Below are 19,696 nucleotides of genomic sequence, written 5' to 3'. Positions count from 1 at the left end.
AAATAATGTAAGTCAGGAGAGGTCTCAAGGCTGCACATGAATGAATGCCAAATATGTGCAAATACTTCTAAATAAAAGCGTTGTTGATTCCTGGGGTTTGGAGATGCATAATGCAAGAGCATGAAGGAGGCAGGGGTCCCAGCATGCCTTGAAGAAACTGCAAGACATGCGCAGAGAGGAGTATGCACACTGCAGATGGGGAGAATAGTACAGATCCAGATTCGGAGGAGGTAAGAACAAGGATGCTGTAGTAGCTAAGGTTCCCTGGGGGAGGGGCTAGTTACTATGTGGCTGCCATTCTTATCTCACTGAATCCTCACAAAATCTCTGAGATTAGTATTACTGTGAGCCCATTCATGACCACCCTACCTAAAATGGCCTTCCCACCACTATTATTCTGATTCATTTTCTTCATGACACTTTCATTATTGAAATATATCTCATCTATTAACTTCTTTTACTCCTTTAGTGCAAGCTCCAGGAAGGCTGGGACTTATTCAACCACCATATCCCTAGTTTCTGAAATCATTCTTGGCCCAGCCTCATACACAAAAGTACTTATGAACGGTATATCTCCTTTTCCACATGGGTACCCTAATGCACTGAGAGGTTAGATAACTAGCCTAATGCTACACAGTCAGGGTTTGAACTCAGGGCTCTCTTTATTCCAGAGCTGTATGTTACACTATCTTTCATTGAACCATTGGAAAACAAGTAGGTCCTTTTCAGAGAACACACAAATCCTCTTAGGTTTCTTGTCTTAATTATTTATTGTTCATTGCATCCTAAAAGCAGGAAATAAAATTACAACCAAAGGTAGTGTCAAAGTATAAAGGCATTGATTTTCAGGTTAAGATTTCTGAATTTTATTATAGCACATTGTAGAATGTAAACAGGTTTGGGGGAAATTAATGCATCTGTCATGTTGTATAGGTTGAGATGAGGGAAACTAAGCTTAAAATCAGAACAGTGTAAGATTGCTGAGGACAGTTGTGAGCATACTAAAGTCTACACTAGGTTCTAGCCATGTATAAAACCTATACATGGAGGGAGGAGAGAAAAAGCAAGAGGAGTAACCATGAAAATTGTATTTCTGTTATGCAAGTCTCTGTGCCTGAAGTCTCCCACCCACTTCTCTATGGAAATCTTAGCCTTCAAGACCGGTATAAATCTAGACTCTTCTGGGATTCCTTCTTATGGAAGGAACCCCTCCAGTAATTCTAGGCCCAAAGGCTTTGAAGCACTTTGCTCATGTTGGCTCATGTTCACATAGTATCACACACAGTTAATGACATCGGGAAAGAAACAAATGTGTAGGTCTTCCTAGGGCTCCTTGAGAGCAGAAAGATTTTATTCATTTTACCTTCCGCATCTACCACAGTATTGGGTCCTTATGACATTACTATTTATTGCACCAACAAAGCAGATACCCCGAGATTCTCAGGTCTGCGTGTTGGAGAGAGGTGGCTATTCAGATGGAAATAGGTATACTCCAGAACTGGGCTGGAGCAATAGCTTAGGAGTTATTGATATATACAGATGCTTAGAAGAGGAGCCATGGAGAAGGACATCTTTAGTTTCAGACACAAATTAGTAGCTGAAGTGACAGTCAGGGAGTCAAGATGAAATGTTCCATTAGAAGCAAGAAGTAGGATACTGAAGTTCTGAAGGCCAAGACTGAAGATGTGGGAATTAAATATTATTCACATAAAGATGAAAGTTGAAGATCTGAGAGTAGATGTAACCTTTAAATTCACAGCAGCTGTAACAACAAGAGACCAAAGAGCTAAGAGCTAAATCAGGGCATAAACCCACAGGGAGGAAGCAAAGGGAGGCAGAGGTATCCTGTGGAGAACCACAGAAAAAATAATACAACACAACCTCCTTGTCTATTTTCATGCAAATTTATTTTTCAAAGCTTCTCTTTGCAAGCAATGTGTGTACTTATTTTTACATTCAAAATTCAGCTTTTCTGAAGATAAATATTGATAGACATCAAGTTTCTCTTGCCCTCTCTGTCAGGGTGTTATCAAGTTGTGAGTATATTGGCATAAAAGTATGTGTCGGTAATGATTAAGACACAGTTTAAAGATTTCCATCTGATCAGATATTACATATTTATAAAAGTTTGCACAGAATACATTAATCACAAGGAAATTGTGCAAGCTTCAATAACTTCTCTTGATTATCGGAACCATACATATTGCATTTTTAAATTATCCTAACAGATATTCAGTATCAACAGATTGTAATTCACCAGCAAGGTATAAAATAGGTATTAAAGCTATTTCTAAACTATCATATAGAATGATGTATGAAGCATTTCACATGATAGCAGACTAAGTATCATAAAATATTAATTAAGTACTAACATAGTCATTAATACTCCTCTTTAACAAAAGGCAATTTCGCAGCCTCATTTACTAAATAGAATATCCCAAGTCTACTTCATAATTATGCTTTTTATTCATCTCTGTAAATCCCGCTTAGCGCTTTCTGGCAATTCCTTTACATAAATGCCCTTGCTGTTGTTAAATTGGATTAGTGGCTTTATAAGTAATATATATTATATGTATATATTTAACTGTAGGTGATTCAACTTGTATTGTGGCAATCACTTTTTAACACCCTATTACATGTTCAGAATTTATTTTATTGCAACTAATTTTTAACCTCAGTAGTTTTGCAATATCTCTTTATGATGTTAGTTTTATAAATAGAAGGATGTGGAGAACTGGGGGTTGCGGTCAGCCCTAGTTATCTTCACACTGTTTTGGCCTGAGGCACGCCTGAGGATGGAATCATTTCAGGTGGATTAGAACCCAGATAAATAGTCATAAAAGCCTTGCAACAACATCTCCTCTTTAAAAATATACATTTCCAACTCTTTTCAATGCGGATGGAGTATCAGAGTAAACAACTTCATTAAGCATGTGAAAGCACATTTTAGAGAAAGTACATTTGGCTGAAAATTATATGCATCTTTCTGCATCAGCCTTTTTTGAATTTAAGGACAATCTTTCAATTAACTGAGCCTGCTGCTACATACTAAAATATAGTTTGAGCTAACAGCAGTTTGATTGGACACTCAGAATTACAGCTCCTGGAAGTTTTTAAAAGGTCACCTACTCCTTCTCCCTGCACTTAAGCAATTAAAATTGCACTTAAATATGGAATGAAAGGACAGAAAGGGAAAAGCAGATTTATTGAAGACAAACAATAGGACAAGCACCACTGGTACCAAAATGAATAAGACAAGGCCCTCATCTCAATGAGTTCACAGACTAACTTGGTTTATGGGCGTATAAACAAATAACTGAAATAAAGCATGCACAGTTTTCTCATAGTACCTAGCACATAAGTGCTCAGTAAATAGTAGTTCTTATTTTAGCTCCTAATAAAGTGCTCAACAAGTGCAAGAAGTCATCAAACTAATGTACAACAGTCCAAAGAAAACATGCTTACATTTTAGTCTGAAGGCTCTCAAAATAAAGTGATATTATTCATTTATTCATTCATGCATTCACTCCAGAAAGGCATTAATTACAGTGTAGTGACTAAGAGTATGAGCCATTGCAACTTCCAATCTAAGCTCTAACACAAAACTAGCTGTTCCCTTATTAGCAAAGCAGGGAGGTGGCTACTTCATAAGGGCATTTTGAGAGTTGATACATTTATATAAATTGATACATGTAAAAGTGCCTGACACAGAAAGTGCTTTAAAAATTCAGAAGTTATTTTCATCACATATGTATCCAGTGTTTACAGGGCAAAGTACTAGATGTTCTTGGGAACCGAACACTCTCCTTTTTTTTCTATTCCACCTTAGCATGTGCCCTGATAGGGAATCGAACTGTGATCTCCTGGATCCTAGGTGGATGCTCAACCGCTGAGCCACGCTGGGCAGGGATTCAACTGTTCTATGATACCTTGATCATTGTTGATCTTTGCTACAAGAGGACAAGCCTGATGAGGCCAGAAATTTTATCTAGTCTTCTCAAAAGTGCATCCCAGCTCCTTGTGCAGTGCACAGTGAAGTAAATAGTAATTCTTCCGTAAATAGTTACCGAAAGAATCAAAGAATGTACTCACCATATTCTGATCTTAACAATATTAAAATCTCCTACTTTAAATCTCCTATAATAAAGACTAAGTTGGGCTAATGAATGAAGCAAAGAAAGTAGCCACATGGGCCTATAGAATATGTTCTGGATCTAATCCAGTCTCTTGTTCTCTAGCCTAAAGCTGTAAATATGTCTCATTCAGGCCTTTGGCCATGTGTCCTGAGCTGACAACTGGTAGATCCATATTATAGCAAACCATAAGCTAGAGCTCTCCAAGGAGAAGCCTCTGATGCTCTAGTGATTTTTGCATTGGCTGTTATATTTGTTAGAGGTAAACAGACATTAAAACATTATTTCTTAAATCACAAAATTGTTTTAAATTGTAAAACCATACATGCATTTGGTAAAACAAAAATTTATATTACTACAGCCCTAGCTGGTTTGGCTCAGTGGTTATAGCGTCGGCCCTAGGATTGAAGGGTCCCAGGTTTGATTCCAGCCAAGGGCACGTACCTCGGTTGCAGGCTCAATCTCCGGTGCATGTGGGAGGCAACCAATCAATGTGTCCCTGTCACATTGATCTCTCTCTCTCTCTTTCTCTCTCTCTCTCTTCCACTCTCTCTGAAAAGCAATGGAAAAAATATCCTCAGATGAGGATTAAAATAAAGAAGAAAATGCATGTTGATAATTAAAATAGCCCTTCCTTTTAAAAAAATTATATTACTACAGAATTGTATACAATGAAAAATAAAATATTCTATTCCCAAACCATCTCCAATCCCGTTACCAGAGGCAACTTTTTTCAATGATATCTGAAACTAACATAATATTGTATGTCAACTATACCTAAATAAAAAAAGATTTTTAAGAAATGGAAGTAGTAAATGTTTCTATTTTAAAATAAAGGAAATATGTATATATATTTAAAAAACTAAATTTTTACTATGAAAAATAAACCAATTACACTACCTGTCACCCCTCTTCTCCTAATTCTTGTTTTTGTTGGTCATATTATATAATTTTAATTTTTCTCTCTAGTACCTATATTTTGTCATAAAATATTAACTTCATGCCTCTACTTAGTCATTACTCATCATTATTAGATAGTACCTATTTACTATTCACTATATAAGAAAAGGAAATTAGCACACCTACATTTCCATCTCTGCTGCCTATTTTCCCTACCTCATTCTATTGGCTAGACAATTATTCATATTGTCAAGGTCTGTAATATTTATATTCTATCCTATATTTATTTTTACTTTCTAAATTTTGTCTAGAGATGGATTAAAAAATTTGAAAACAATATATAACATTTATATAATCATTATTATATAGGTAAGCTTTACTATGAAATTGATAAAATAATTAGAGGCTTCCCAGATTTTTGTAAGGTAGTGGTTGCCACCTAAATTTGAATCATTAGACACCTGCCCAAAACCATTTAGAGAAAAGACTTATTTTAAATGTCTCTTGAATAAAGTACTCTCAGCATCCTTTGTGGGATAAATGCTAAGGATAGAAAAGAATAGCAAAACACTAGTGGGTAAAGCTCACCCACTAGTTTCACTTTTAGAAGCAGTAATAATAAGGATGTTATTTAGGAGGTTTCCAGAACTAAATTCTGCAGCACTTAATAAGATGTGTTCAGCAAGTGCGAGACTTAAATTTGGTACTTCACGGGAATGTATAAGGCGCATTATAAAACAGTGGGGGGAGAAGGGCATAGCACTGGCGGTGGGAGTGGCCAAATAGGGTAAGAAGGGAAAAGGAAAACTATTACCCTTTCTCTGTTAACTTTAGTCAAAAAGGTAACAATTGTATGTCATTTTAAAATCTTAAATCAACAAATACTCAAGTTTGAGAAGTTTGAGGAGCTTAAAACCTTAACTCAGGCCATTCATTTGTTTATGCTATGTACTGATGAAATTGGGGGAGTTTAAAGAATGTATTGCAATATGTGTTCTGAAGGACACGTCATGATGTCATTTCCCGGCTACAGAAATTAGTCTGACCCAGAATTACACCTCTTACATTCCTAAATAAGATGAAGGACAGGAATTAAGCAAGTTCTCCATACACATTTGGATCTGACATCCAGAAATACTATACAAACCTTTGGATTTCTAGAGCATCAGCTTTCTATTTTGGAGACCATACATATCACACAAGGCAGGTTGAGGAAGTGACTATTTTGAATGATAGACCTTGGATGACAAAATAAGAATGATGATTTTTTTTTAAATGAGCATGAATGATTGTTATTTTAAAACTTTAATTCTACAAATTCAAGAAGGGAGAAACCAGGTTTAACTGCTGTTAGTTTTATTTGGTTTTATTTTATTTTACTTTATGAATTTTTGGAAAACAGACCACAACTGAGAATGAGCCAACACATTAGGATGTAGGTGTGGGAAGAAGAATACAGTCATGGACTTGAGAGAAAAACTAGCCAGATCAAGAGAAGTACCAACTCCCTTACCCTGTACATTACAGACCAAATCTAGATACTGTTTAATTCTAGGCGTGCCATTTAAAAAAATAAGATTCATAAAGTACAAATGATCAACATTCTTACCTCATAGTTTCTTGACCTTTTCACCTTCAAGGACTTGCCCTCCAATTTTCCTTTTAGCCTCCCACTCCCATGGATGATGAGAGGCAGAGCACATAGTTTATCTATGTTGATTGTCTTGTCCTAAACTCTGGCTGCATATTAGTATCACACGGGAGGTAGTAAAATATATTCTTGCTTAAACTCACTCTAGAAAAATTAAAACAGGATTGGGATGAAGGGTGGGAGGAAATCTGGGCAATTTTAAAAGCTCCACAGATGTTTCCAATGTGCAGTCAGAGCTGAGAATCCCTGTCTAAAACAGATCCTGTGGGCTTCGTGGACAGGGGTTAAAATTTCTCTGTCAGTGCTGATGAGATGTGAAAGAGGTGTGCTTTCTGAGTTCATGCATTTTTAAATTCTGATTTATTAAAACAAAGTGGGAAAATAGACTAAGCTATTTAGGCATTGTATTCTGGGTACTTTCCCAAAACATTAACTTATGCCCCAAGAATTTATAAACATCATTTATCAGACAAGAAGAAAAAATACTTGGGTAATATTTTGATAGAAGCTTTCAAATTCAGTACTGTAAATATAATCGATGAGATGGGTTTTTATAGGTCAGATACTAAAACCGTTTGGGGATTTACATATAAACATTTCACAATAAGAAAATGACCTGGTGAAACACTATTGTATTTTGTTTTTAAGAAAGCTGTTTTAACATTATAGTTTTTAATTACAAACATACACTATAGGGCTGAATGTCTTAGAGGAATGAGAGAGGAAGTGAGTCTCACATTCATTGGCTGATAGAAGATGACAGAAAGGATGTAATTAAATGTAAAATAAATATGTACTTTGTTTTCTTAAGAATGAAGCAAGTGTTAAAAACTGTGGTAGATCTTTTAATCTGTTGCTATGCCAACAGAAAATTTTTAAATGGATTCAAAAAATGGGACAATTTTCAGGAATATAAGCACAACCTACTTCAAATAAGTAAAATTGTATTCATATTATCCCCCCCAAGGGGATAGAGTCTTGAGGGAATTAGTGCAGAATTAATGGATCAGGGTTTTTTTCCCCTCTAACCACAGACATGAGACATGGAATCTCAGGCTATATTTCTCTAAGATCTAGATCTGAATTTAGGTTAAACTTTTGGAGGATTGTGGGCAGCACTGTTCCCCAGTATGTAGGCAGCAGGACAGCTTGTTTCTACCATTTTAAGACTGATTAATACATACAAGAAATAAAAGTCAATAAATCCTGACCTGTATTTCTCAGAATAATACCAAGATGATATAGTTTTCAAATATAAAAACATCTTAATAAAATACAACTCATATGCAAATTACCAGGATTCTTTCTGAATCAGACAGACAGGCATTATTTTTCCAAAGGAGAAACAAAGATTAAAATGAACGATGGCCTGAAATCTACAAATTACAGAGAATTAAAATTATAAATTCCTTCAAGTTCTCTTTATATGAGACAGGATTTTAACAATTGGATATTCAGTGCAACATCAACTTCTTCATAGCTTTTTCACAAATAAATGTAAGCATTTCTTTTTTTGAGGGAAGTTGTGTTTATTATAAAAGTACATTTAGGAAAACATTTTAGTACATCCAGAGGGTCTTTCCTTAAGTGTAGAGCAAGTCAAGTATAAATTGCAACAGCAAAATAAAGATGAAATTTTAGTTCAACTGCCTTTCCTGAAGGTATTTCTGTAAAGAAAGAACTAGATAATTCACAGTAATTAAAAAATATTTTCAATTAAATGCTTGTCTGTGTGTGTGTGAGTCTGTCTTATTGCCTATGAGAGAAAAACCCCTGTTTCAGCTTCTTTTCAAATGTTTATTTTTAAATTACTTTATTATCAAATGGAGCGACTGTGAACTACAATTTTTTATATTGTGATTATTTTTTTGATCTGAAGCTGAGAAAACCTCTGAAAGTGTGTAACATGAGAGAAGTGGCATTCTTTTTTTCCACTAGGTTCCTATCATCTATCCTTAGTTTTTGCTTTATTTTTTAAACAGGTGGAGCTGAACAGATCCACAACTACACTGTCTGAGCTCGTCTTTAAATCCTGAGCATATTCACACAGAGAAGGATTACCCGTTGGCTATTGGATATCACCCAGTTTCACTTTATCTTTGTTTTCTGAATAGTGAGCCACCACTACTACTTACATTAATATTACATAATAAATGAGGGCTTTATCATTAGTGCCCTTCAGCAGTCAGCTGACTTGACTATGCATTTAGCTAAGAAATATAAGCTCTATTTACACCTATTTCTATATTTAATGTACATTATTTCTTGGAATATCTAGCTATCACAGGTACAGCTGTAACTTATGTAAGTTACCAAAAAAAAAATAAGTAAGAGATTTGGTGAACACACATGATTATATTCTTAAACATGGCTGATTGTCCTGTCCTATGTCACAAACTGTGCCCCCTGCCAAAAAAAACTCGTAGCATTTTGGAAAAAAATTAATGAGTATGGTTGCATACATACACGAAAATTTGACCTATATCACTGGAATTCAAATTTCTTAAGTGCAGCATACTATTTTTCAGAGCAGAGCCAAAGATATAAAGATAAACAAACAACAATGACCTTCACTGTTGGCTCTCCCAGCCTCCTAAGTCCCTCTAAACAATCTACTAAGGATCCTTTGAAAACCACTAGCCTTAATTTTCATTGTATTCTTTCATCATTCTTTCATCATATTTTTTTCTAAGTTTTGCCTTTCAATGTGGAGTACTATACATTTTAATCTGTAAAGATTTGAAAACGCCTCCACCGTCTCAGTTATATTAGTCATGATTTTTCTGCATCTTCCATCTCATGTTTTATTCAACCTGCCCATGACTCTATTTTCTCATTTGTAAAATGGGCATTATAATAGACCTTAACTTTTGCAAATATTATATATATACACATTAAGTAGAATAGAAAAATAATATTATTTAATATTGCATAAACATATTTATATACTATCTGGTTGTATCATATGATATATGAAACTATATTTTTATTTATACATACAAAGTGCTTGGGACAATCAGCAGTAAATAAAGCATTCGTCAAATACAAAAATAAAAGCATAAGTGAAGTTGATGCATTTTGTCGGAGTGGAAGCAAAATGTTTTGTAAAAAGGCCAAAATATTATTTTCTATTTTGTTCCTACTTTTATGTTTTAAGCTACTCTAGATTTGTTGATTTGCAAAGTTGATTTACACCAAAGTTGAGTGGAAGTATTCAGGAAATGACTGCTCACAGAGCTTTTATTTTCCATAAATGGACATTTCCAAAGTCCGGAGGCTCAACTAAACATGGGAAGACATTCTGGGTTCTTTTCCCCTCACTATTGCTCCCAGTCAATCTCATCTGCCACTCGTCAGACACACTACAATGTAGCTTGTTCTCATCAGTGTGGTCTGTCAGAACCCTGAGGAGCTTAACATCATGTCTAAACCTAGTGATTTCATTGTTTACTCTATTTTCAGAACATTTATAACATGTTAAATATGGCAGCAGCCCTGGGCCTTCAGAGACACCTCTGTTTCTACTTCTCTCTCCTACATTTTGTTTACTTTATATCCTTTAATGAGGACTGGGATCCTGATTGGTTTAACTCTTAGGATGATTCCAAGGATCTTTTTCTTGAGAACGACTAAGAAGAAAGGAAATAATGTGTGTCAAAAATTCCTTGGTGGCTTAAATATCTAGATAAACATGAAAGGAAAAAAATTAAATGCATGAAAACAGAAGACCCAAGGCCGGAACAAAGGCAGGTGCCTCGCTGCCAGAGATGTCAGATTGGCCTTTCTTCCTGCATTTTTGTCATAATTGGTTTTGTTTTCTGTTTATAGGGTTATCTTAGAGGTTTCTAGTATCCTTTACATGATTTTGAGTAAACTCAACTGCTGCTCAGGTATCCCTCATTTAATAATAAAAGCAGTTCAGACCACAAAACTGCGATCTTGCGGAATTCATGAATGAAAACAAAGTTCTGTGTGAGAAAACATAATGAACTGTTAGAATTTGGAGGGATTGCACACAAAAATTACATTCCAGAAAATCTTATAACAGGACCATTCTTTTAGTATCCTAGGTATTTCAACAGAAACCCTTCCTACGCATTCTATTCCTACAAGGGGTAAAAATAAAATCAAAAAAATTTTCAAAGCAATGAACCCTCTACTTCAATGTGCTTTAAAAAAACTAATTTTAAAAACACTGTTAAAAAAAAAAAAGGCTTACTCTATAGGAGATATTTGTGATCGAATCATCAAACTGAAAATTGATAGAAAACATTTCTAAAACTGGATGGGTTAAATTCTACTTAAGAGGAAGCTCAAGTAAGGCCTATAAAAGTTTTTCCTTACTATATTGTGTCTGAAGTCATTGGATAGAAATGCTAAAATTTTAGCTAACAATTTGAAGTACAAAATTTAATTATGATTCAACAAATGTTTATTAAGCACCAACTATATGAAAGTCCCTGTGCTAAGGGTTGCACTAAACTCTTTGGGAGGTTCAATAGTATACAAATTATTCTTGATATCATTTCCTCAAAGAGCATTCAGTATAGTCAAGAAAATATTACATTTCCAAAAGTAATTATTATAATAATAATAATATCTAGTGCCTACTAAGTAAAGACTATGCACTAAGTGCTTTACCTGTATTAATGCATTTAATCTTCACCACAACCTTAACATTTCTATATGAGGAAACTAAGCACAGAGGTTAAGTGACTTGTCCAAAAACCACAAAGCTATTAAATGATGGAGCCAATACTAAACCCAAGCAGTCTAGACCCCAAGTCCACACTCTGAACCTCTGATCTTCTCTATTCTGACAACAAAATCATATGTTGTGTCAAATAAAAGTTAAAGAATGCAATGAGAATTAAGAAAGAAAACTAATAATCAAGGGCACACAGTGAAAGTATTTCCCACCTGGGTTGGCTAAGTTACTGTAACGGGAATTTGCATGAGGCACACAGAAATTGGCTTTTCCTTATAGTTCTTGGTCAAGGTGTTATATTTTTCATCTCAGTCACTGTAATAATAATATCCCATGTGTCTTAGTACATTTAGGCTGCTATAACAAAATGCCATAGACTGGGTGGTTTATAAATAACAGACACTTATTTCTCACAGTTCTGGAGGCTAAAAGTCTGAGATCAGAGTGCCAGCATAGTTGAGTGAGGTCCCTCTTAAAAGCTGCAGACGTCTCCTTATAGCCTCACATGGCGAGCTCTCTGGGACTTCTTACCTAAGGGTACCAATTTCCTTCATGAGCGCTCTGCCTTCATGACCCAATCACCCCCCTAACACCATCACCTTGGGGAATAGGTTCAACATATGAAGTTAGGGGTGGGGGACACAAACATTCGAACCATAGCACTATTTTTACATGGTAGTTCATTTTCATTTATTGAGCACAGAAATTATTTCCATTTTATAGGTGAAAAGATGAAGGCTCAAATAGTTTAAGTGTTTTTCCATAGTAACTTAGTTGCAGAGAGGAGCCTAAAAGATAAATATTGAGTTAGACCTTAAAATAGAAGTATTTTAATAAGTAAAAATATGGAGAACTTTTAGGCAAAGGTTGAGTAAAGCACAGATTCAAGAGCAGATAGGGTAAAAAAATGTATAAGAGGATATTGTGAGTAGTCGAGTATGACTGGGATATAGGATTCATCTAGGAGATAAGATGTTGGCTTTAGTAGAGAAAAAATCCAACAAGCAACAAGAAGTATGAGAATGAGACTCTGGGGAGTTGTTGGTGCTGGCAATAAAAGACTAGAAGTTATCTTGCGCAAGTGATAACTGAAGCTCTGGGAAAAAGCTAAATTATGAAGGGAGGTAAAGTAGAGCTAGGGTTATAGAGGGAGGCCAAGGGACATGCCGACATGCAGGACGAGAGAAAGAAGAGAAAAGCATGACTAAAATAGGAAATAGTCAAAGGACAAGAAATACAGAATAAGGTAGCAGTGTCCAAGAAAGCAAAAGATGATTTCAAAGACGGGGTGGACAGAATGTCAAATGCTGTGTGTTTTAACATACCAAAAAGAAAAGAAACATAGTGTGCTTTAAAACAAATACATGCACACAGATACAACAAAATGTCTATCCACATTGATTCTTTTTTTTCTTTAAATGTCATTTACTTATAGTCATACAACCTTTATCCTAGAAAACAAATTTATAAAATATCATCAAAAGTGCATATAAAATTCTTCCTTGGGAGGAAAAAATTAAAACATACTTGCAGTCCCCAAAATATTAAAATTTTATAAGAATACTAAGCATGGTAATACTTTATTTTCTCCGATATACATCTGGCAATTTAAAAAATATATATATGTTTTTATAATAGTCATGTGACCTGACCTTCAGTCAATCAAAATAGTCTTGGTGCACCTGAAGATATATGCATACATTCGAGTCCCACATTCAGATACTTTTTGTTAAGAATCTTAGGTAAGAGACCTTCAGCCCACGACTCTCAAAATATCTTTTCAACAAAAGGAGTACTTTACCCCACCCTCAAAAAAGCTGTGGGCCAATTGTCTTCTAAAGTTTCTGATTTCTTTCCAACTCACACATGCTCACACATTCTATTATCCTAACAAGTCACCGAATCCTTAGCAATTTTAACATACACACTATATTCCAGATATTAAAATTACACTTACCAAGCTTAATAGAAGGTACTGAAGGCAGAATTGAAGTACTAACTGCACATAATTTTTTATAAAGATCTTCCTCTGTCTTCTATGCAAACTAAAATATTTTTCTCAAAAAGCGACCTCCTTCCTCTTTCCTACTTCCACCCTCTCCCTCCTTTCTCCTGTCTCTGTTTTTCTGCCCTTGTTATTCTGATATTGCTCCCGAATGATAGCAACATTTATTCCTGGAGGGCTTCTTAGCTAACCTGTTTCACCTGTGGCAGTTTTAGGTAAATCTTGGATTGGAATTTCTATACCTATCTAAATGGATCCTTTCTCATCTTGCCCCTAGGCCTCTGAGGTATGGAATCCGTGGTTGGTTCTGATCCTATTCAGTGATAAGGCAGGAGCAGAGATTAGATGTGTTCTGAACTGTATTCATGTTCTCTTTTTGGTTGCCTAGGAGAAGGAAGAAATCTTTAGAAAAATATTTCAGAAAATTTTTTCTGAGTTGATATGTAGTGCATTTCTCCTTTTTTATACAAGGTGACAGTGTGTGTGAGATGTAAAGATGAGTTTGCTCAGGCAATTACCCCTTGTTGATAGCAGATTATTTCCTCTGGCAAACTCGAAAATAACTTGTTGGTGTATAAGTTACTGCTGTTCTGGGATGTAGTAATTTACTCTCCTGCCTTTTTTATGAGCACATTTATTTTAATCAGTAGAGTTCAGAATAGCTCTTTTTCATCTGGCTCCATCTCTTTTGGAGTTATGCACCTTCTAACATATAAGGAAGGAAGGTCCTTTTGCACACAGAGGAGAAAAGAAGTATGATATATTACTGAAAAAAATGGTCTTTGAACGGGAAATCACATCCCATGATCTTTGTTTTCATGTTAAAAACACAACATTTATTCTCTTCAGCTCAAGCCAAATTATTTTTCTTTCGAAAACAATGTCTCACCTCACAGAGCAACTCAACATTATCTTTCATTCTGGGGACTGATAACACAGAATAGTTACACACATAGGATGAAAGGAGAACGTGAAAGAATTCAGGTTGGCAAAACCGATACAACTTTTAAGAAATATTGCAGGTTGTATACATTACTGAATGCTTGTAGGATAAAAGCAAGCTGGAGAGTTTTACACCTTTCACCATTTTGCAGATGAAAAATGAGAGTCAAGAAAAGAAAAAGATAACTTTTCCATGGCAACTGGGAAGTTTAATGGGGATCGAACAAATATTTTAGCTAAGATCCCTCACCCCTCCTATTATACAGTTTCTGCTAAGGGGAACCCTCAGCCATTTCCTCACAGAGCTCTTGCTAATTCTGATAGAGGTATACAAAAAGCAAAATTCATTTTCTGGCATTAATCCCTGTCTGTCTAAGTCTAGAAATCCACATGCTTTACTTATGATGAAAACTCAGTTCAAAATAAAGAAGTAGGTTATTCCAGCAATTCCACTTCTGGGTATTTATATGAAGAAACCCAAAGACACTAATTCAAGAAGATATATGCACCCCTATGTTCTTTGAAGCATATTTACAATAGCCAAGATATGGAAACAACCTATGTGTCCACGGATGGATGAATAGATAAAGGAGATGTGCTGTGCATGTGTGTGTGTGTGTGTGTGTTTCATTATATATATAATGGAATACCACTCAGCCATAAAAAAGAATGAAATCTTACAATTTGTGACAACATAGATAAATCTTGGGGATATAATGCTAAGTGAAATTAGTCAGAAGGAGAAAGACAAACACTGTATGATTTCACTTATATGTGGAATCTAAAACAAAAATAAAACAAAAACAAACTCGGGTACAGAAAACAGAGAGGAAGGGTGTTGGGGAGGTGGAAGGGTGAAGGGAGTCAGTTGTATGGTGATGGATAGTAACTAGACTCTTGGAGGTGATCACTTTGTAGCATATACAGATGTCAAATTATAATACTGTACAGCGGAAACATAATTTTTTAAAAAGAGGTGGATCATTTAGTTTTCTCTCGGACATAGTAACGACGAACGACCACTGGCTCAGGCTTCTCTCAGGGAAGTGCAACATTTGCCTGACTGAGCACAGACACCAAAAGCTGAGAGCCGTGCATTCTTGACAGCATCTGCTGCTGATTATTTATGTTCTCGTTACTTTATTTTCCCAGTCATAAAACACTAAGTAATAATTTGCCTCTCATCTTGAGGATTATTAAGAGGACAAAGGAAAACTAAAGATGTGGAAGCATTTGCTTTTTGGAAAATAAAAAGAAAATGATTTGAAAGCATTACTTCCTTGTGCTTCATATATGGAAAGTCTGTGTTTAGGTGAAAGCAGAATATCACAAACAATTTTCTGGTTGAGAGAGAAAATTGGGAAAGAGAAAAAAATCAAGAATCGCAAGATTATTTTACAAACAGTTCTGTGACTCTTTTATACGAAATATATCTGGGCAAGGCAGTAGTATCTATGAAATCATCCATGCAAATTTATAAGGCCAATTCAACATACACACGTATTTGCGATGACATTTTCACCTAGAAATCACATGCATCTGTGTGTTAAATATGTTAATAATTAATCAGAACAGCAGCAAAGGTTTTTATATTTTTGTTGTTGCTGAATAAGTAGAAATTTTCTTATGTGTCTAGCAGGAAATTTGCTTCCCATGCCTTAGATGATTGCATGGAAAGAGTACAAATCTATGCTAAAGCAGGAATTCATGGCATTTTAAAATATGTATATTTTAAAAGTAGCAAGTCTGCAAATCTATTCTCCTTAATAAATGAAATATATACTACACAAATGCTTCACTTTCCTTAATATAAATCCTGTATGAAGAGAAAGTAGAGAATTATATATGTATATACACTGTATTGATATATATCAACTATGTTTGTGATTAGTTATTGTTCATATAGATAACTTGTTCAAAAAATTAATATTAAATATTGCACAATTTGAAACATACAGCCTTGTTTGTCTGATTTCTGAGAAGCATAAACAATTTAAATTTTAATGTCATAAATATCACTTCTATTACTTGACTGACATTAAAAAGTAATAAAATTAGTAAGAATTATTTTATTTTAATGATATAATTGTCAAGCAGTTTTCCAATAAGAAGCACCATAAAAGACTCAAATAATTAAGAGTAGCTAAGTTATTTAATGTGGAAATTATGGGAAATTAAAATATCTGGTAGATTTCATCATGATTTCCTAATCAAATGAAGTTAAGAAAAGCAAATAACAATAATAATAATAATGAAAAGAAAAACAGAACTACCTCATAGAGATTCCAGTAAAAAATAAAAATAAAAATGAAATATAGATAAAGTAATATAAAAAGCCCCAAAGACTGGCAATTGAATCATGGAGAACATTATCATCTCACTGATTAAAAACTATAATGTGAAGAACACTAAATCACGTCTAAAAACTAGCTTCTTTTCTTCCATTCTGGAATGTACTCTCATACCACTGATCTGAGCAGCTTTGCCAACAGGAGAGCTGGTTTCTCAAGCAACTCAATTTAATAATTTTAATGCCAATCCAACTATATAAAATATAACAATCATCAATAAGAGTTAAATATTGGTCCTAAATAAAACTTTAAATTATACAGTTGGCCCGACAACTTTCTAAATTTAAGCATATCAACTTACTTAAGAGAGATATTTATCTACAAGACCTAAAATTATATAAATAGAAAAGATGCTTATACATTACCAACACAATTTAGAATACTTAATACTGGCTTCATAAGAGTAACAGACTTAAATATCTGTTGAAAAGGCAAGTGAGTTTGGGAGGAGGTGGGGGAAGATCATATAATTAATATATTCTATATCTTGTATCAAAAGATAATGTTTAGTAGCAGCAGTTAGGGGCTCGGATTTCCTGTGTGGTATGCATGGGTTTGGTGGGTCATTAGGTGTTAGCATCTAAGTAGAGGCTTACTAGGATGGTGAGCGTTTGAGCTTGAATTAAAACAACTGCAAATTCGAGAACAGGATGAGTAAGGAATCTTCTGAAAAAGAGATTGCATGCAACAATGCAACAGAGCTGCAAGGAGGGGGCTGGGGGTCAAGGAACTAGCCTCTGCTATTCATGGTTTCTCTTCCTTCCTGTTTTTGACTGACTGTGATGGGGAAGAGTAGAATCATTCAGGATAAACTCCATCTACTTTGTATTGAAAGAGAGTCTCTGAAACCCAGCAGCTTGGGTTAGGATGGCTGGACCACTCTTTACCAGCTTGTGACCTTGGGCAATTTGTGGAATATTTTAGCCTTGGCTATCCCTTCAATGAAAAGGGGAAGGGGGGGAAATTTCCCATCTATAAAAACAAATAGCCTCATTTGAAGATTAAATGAATTATTACATATACAACCCTTAGAATAATGCCCGGTCCTTCCTCAGCACGTGCTGGCTAACATACCAAAGGCAAACAATAAAGCAGGAGTAGCAGTTGTGGCAACACCAGTAATCTACTTTCACAGAACATGATGTGTTTCCTTGGGGGGGGGGGGGGAGCGCTATCTTTGAAGGACTCAGCATACCATGGTGGAGACTCAGAAAAGTCTGGAGCTTTCATTGTTGTGGTTCTGCCATACCTTGCTGTAAGCCACTGAATATCTGTACACCTCACTGTTCTTATCTAGAAAGGAACTTGATGATTTCTAGGTTCTCCGGCAGCCATTGCATGGTTTATGCTCATAAAGATGGGTCTTTTTTTTTAATGTTTTTGTTTCTACCTCTCAGAGGATTCAGATAAGCAACTGGAAGCACGTGGAGGGTGGAATATTGCAATGGAACAGAATTAGGTTCTCAAGTGGAATGTCATTTAGTTTCTACACTCTCAGAACACTCTGCATATGTGTGGTCTTAAGTATCTGTATCAACAAATCACATGTACTGAGGAGTGGTGCACCTTACCTTGGTGCTCTGATAGAATAAATTCCCACCACATAGTGAATTTCTAAATGGAGATGTTTATTCTATTTCATTATAATGTCTAAATTGTTACTTTATACTTGAGTGCCCAGAGGTAAATTGGAGATGTGTATACAAAGTGAAACTATTCCTCTAATAAAATCACTGACATGTTAAGAGGGTTCCCATTTTAGTTATTTATGCTGTTTTCTTTCATTTTTAAAGATGACACTATCCTTTATTACACATTCTGAATGTGTGTGTTATACTTGTACAACATATTTTCTTTCCATGACCCATTAAAGTAGCATAATGCTTTCTATATTCATGCATCTCTTAGCACACAACCTATAGTTTTAAATATTTTTGCATTCTCTTTCTGAGGGAAAAAAAAATGAGTTTTGTAGTGAAGAAAAAAACTTGGCCAATTATGTCGTTTTTATCTCAGTTTCAACTTAGCATTATCTTGGGCTTAGTAGTAACAAATGATAAAATGACAAATAAATTCTGACATTCCCGGCATAATCTACATTCTTGGCCATCGAATCTTCCTTTTACCAGCTTCTTAAGAAATGTTTTATAAAAAAAGCAAACCTCTAACATGACTGCCAATCTAACCCATTCCATTATGTGTGTCGTGCTGCAGAAGCGCACTTGGAATCCAGAAGTACCAAGTGCCACAATGCGTCTCCTGTGACTCATGGCACCAGATGACAAGCAAGCCTCTGTCCTCCAACAGCACCAGAAACAGTGGCGGATCCGTGTGGGTGTTCATGGCGTGAATAGCCCAAGTGGGAGGCAGGAGTCCAAGGCTCAGGCTCCCGGCACGTACCACCATGCTGACAGATGGCATATTCTTGGCCAGAGTCCAAAGACCTTGGTCACCTAATGAACTTTCCCTGACTCGGTGCTATGTCGATATCCCAGGCATCCAGGGACACAGGCCTCACTCATGAATCATTCTGCTAGAAGCTGCCTCTGTGAGTGTTTTCTGAATGAATGTTTGTAAAGGTATTTTTTTTCCCCAGCCAAGAAGACTGTTTAGCACTTTGTTGCACAATTACTGTGGGTTGTATCAACACAGAAAGTGTGCTTTATAATTTAGTCCTAATGAATTTTTTGACCCATAAATCAATAAACTTGTTAGAGATTGAATAATAATATTTGCTTCCTGAAAGCATGCATGATACCAACAAGGTCGAGTTTACTGTCATTTTTAATAGGGGGGAAAAAAATTGTACTCAAGGGGCATTTAACATATTTTGACAAGGTGACCCACAATTATCCATTAACATTGTATTTGTCTAAGCCCTGCTGCATTGATATGCAGGAACCATGTAATAGTTCACTGATATCCCACTTGGGGGTGGAGAATAAGGCAAGAGGGACCTTTCCAAGGTCTTTCACAGCCAGAATGCATCTTGCTATTGCTGTATTG

This window comes from Miniopterus schreibersii (assembly GCF_964146895.1).
Source record: "Miniopterus schreibersii genome assembly, chromosome: 3".
In the NCBI taxonomy this organism is placed as follows: Eukaryota; Metazoa; Chordata; class Mammalia; order Chiroptera; family Miniopteridae; genus Miniopterus; species Miniopterus schreibersii.
This window is presented reverse-complemented; position numbering follows the sequence as displayed.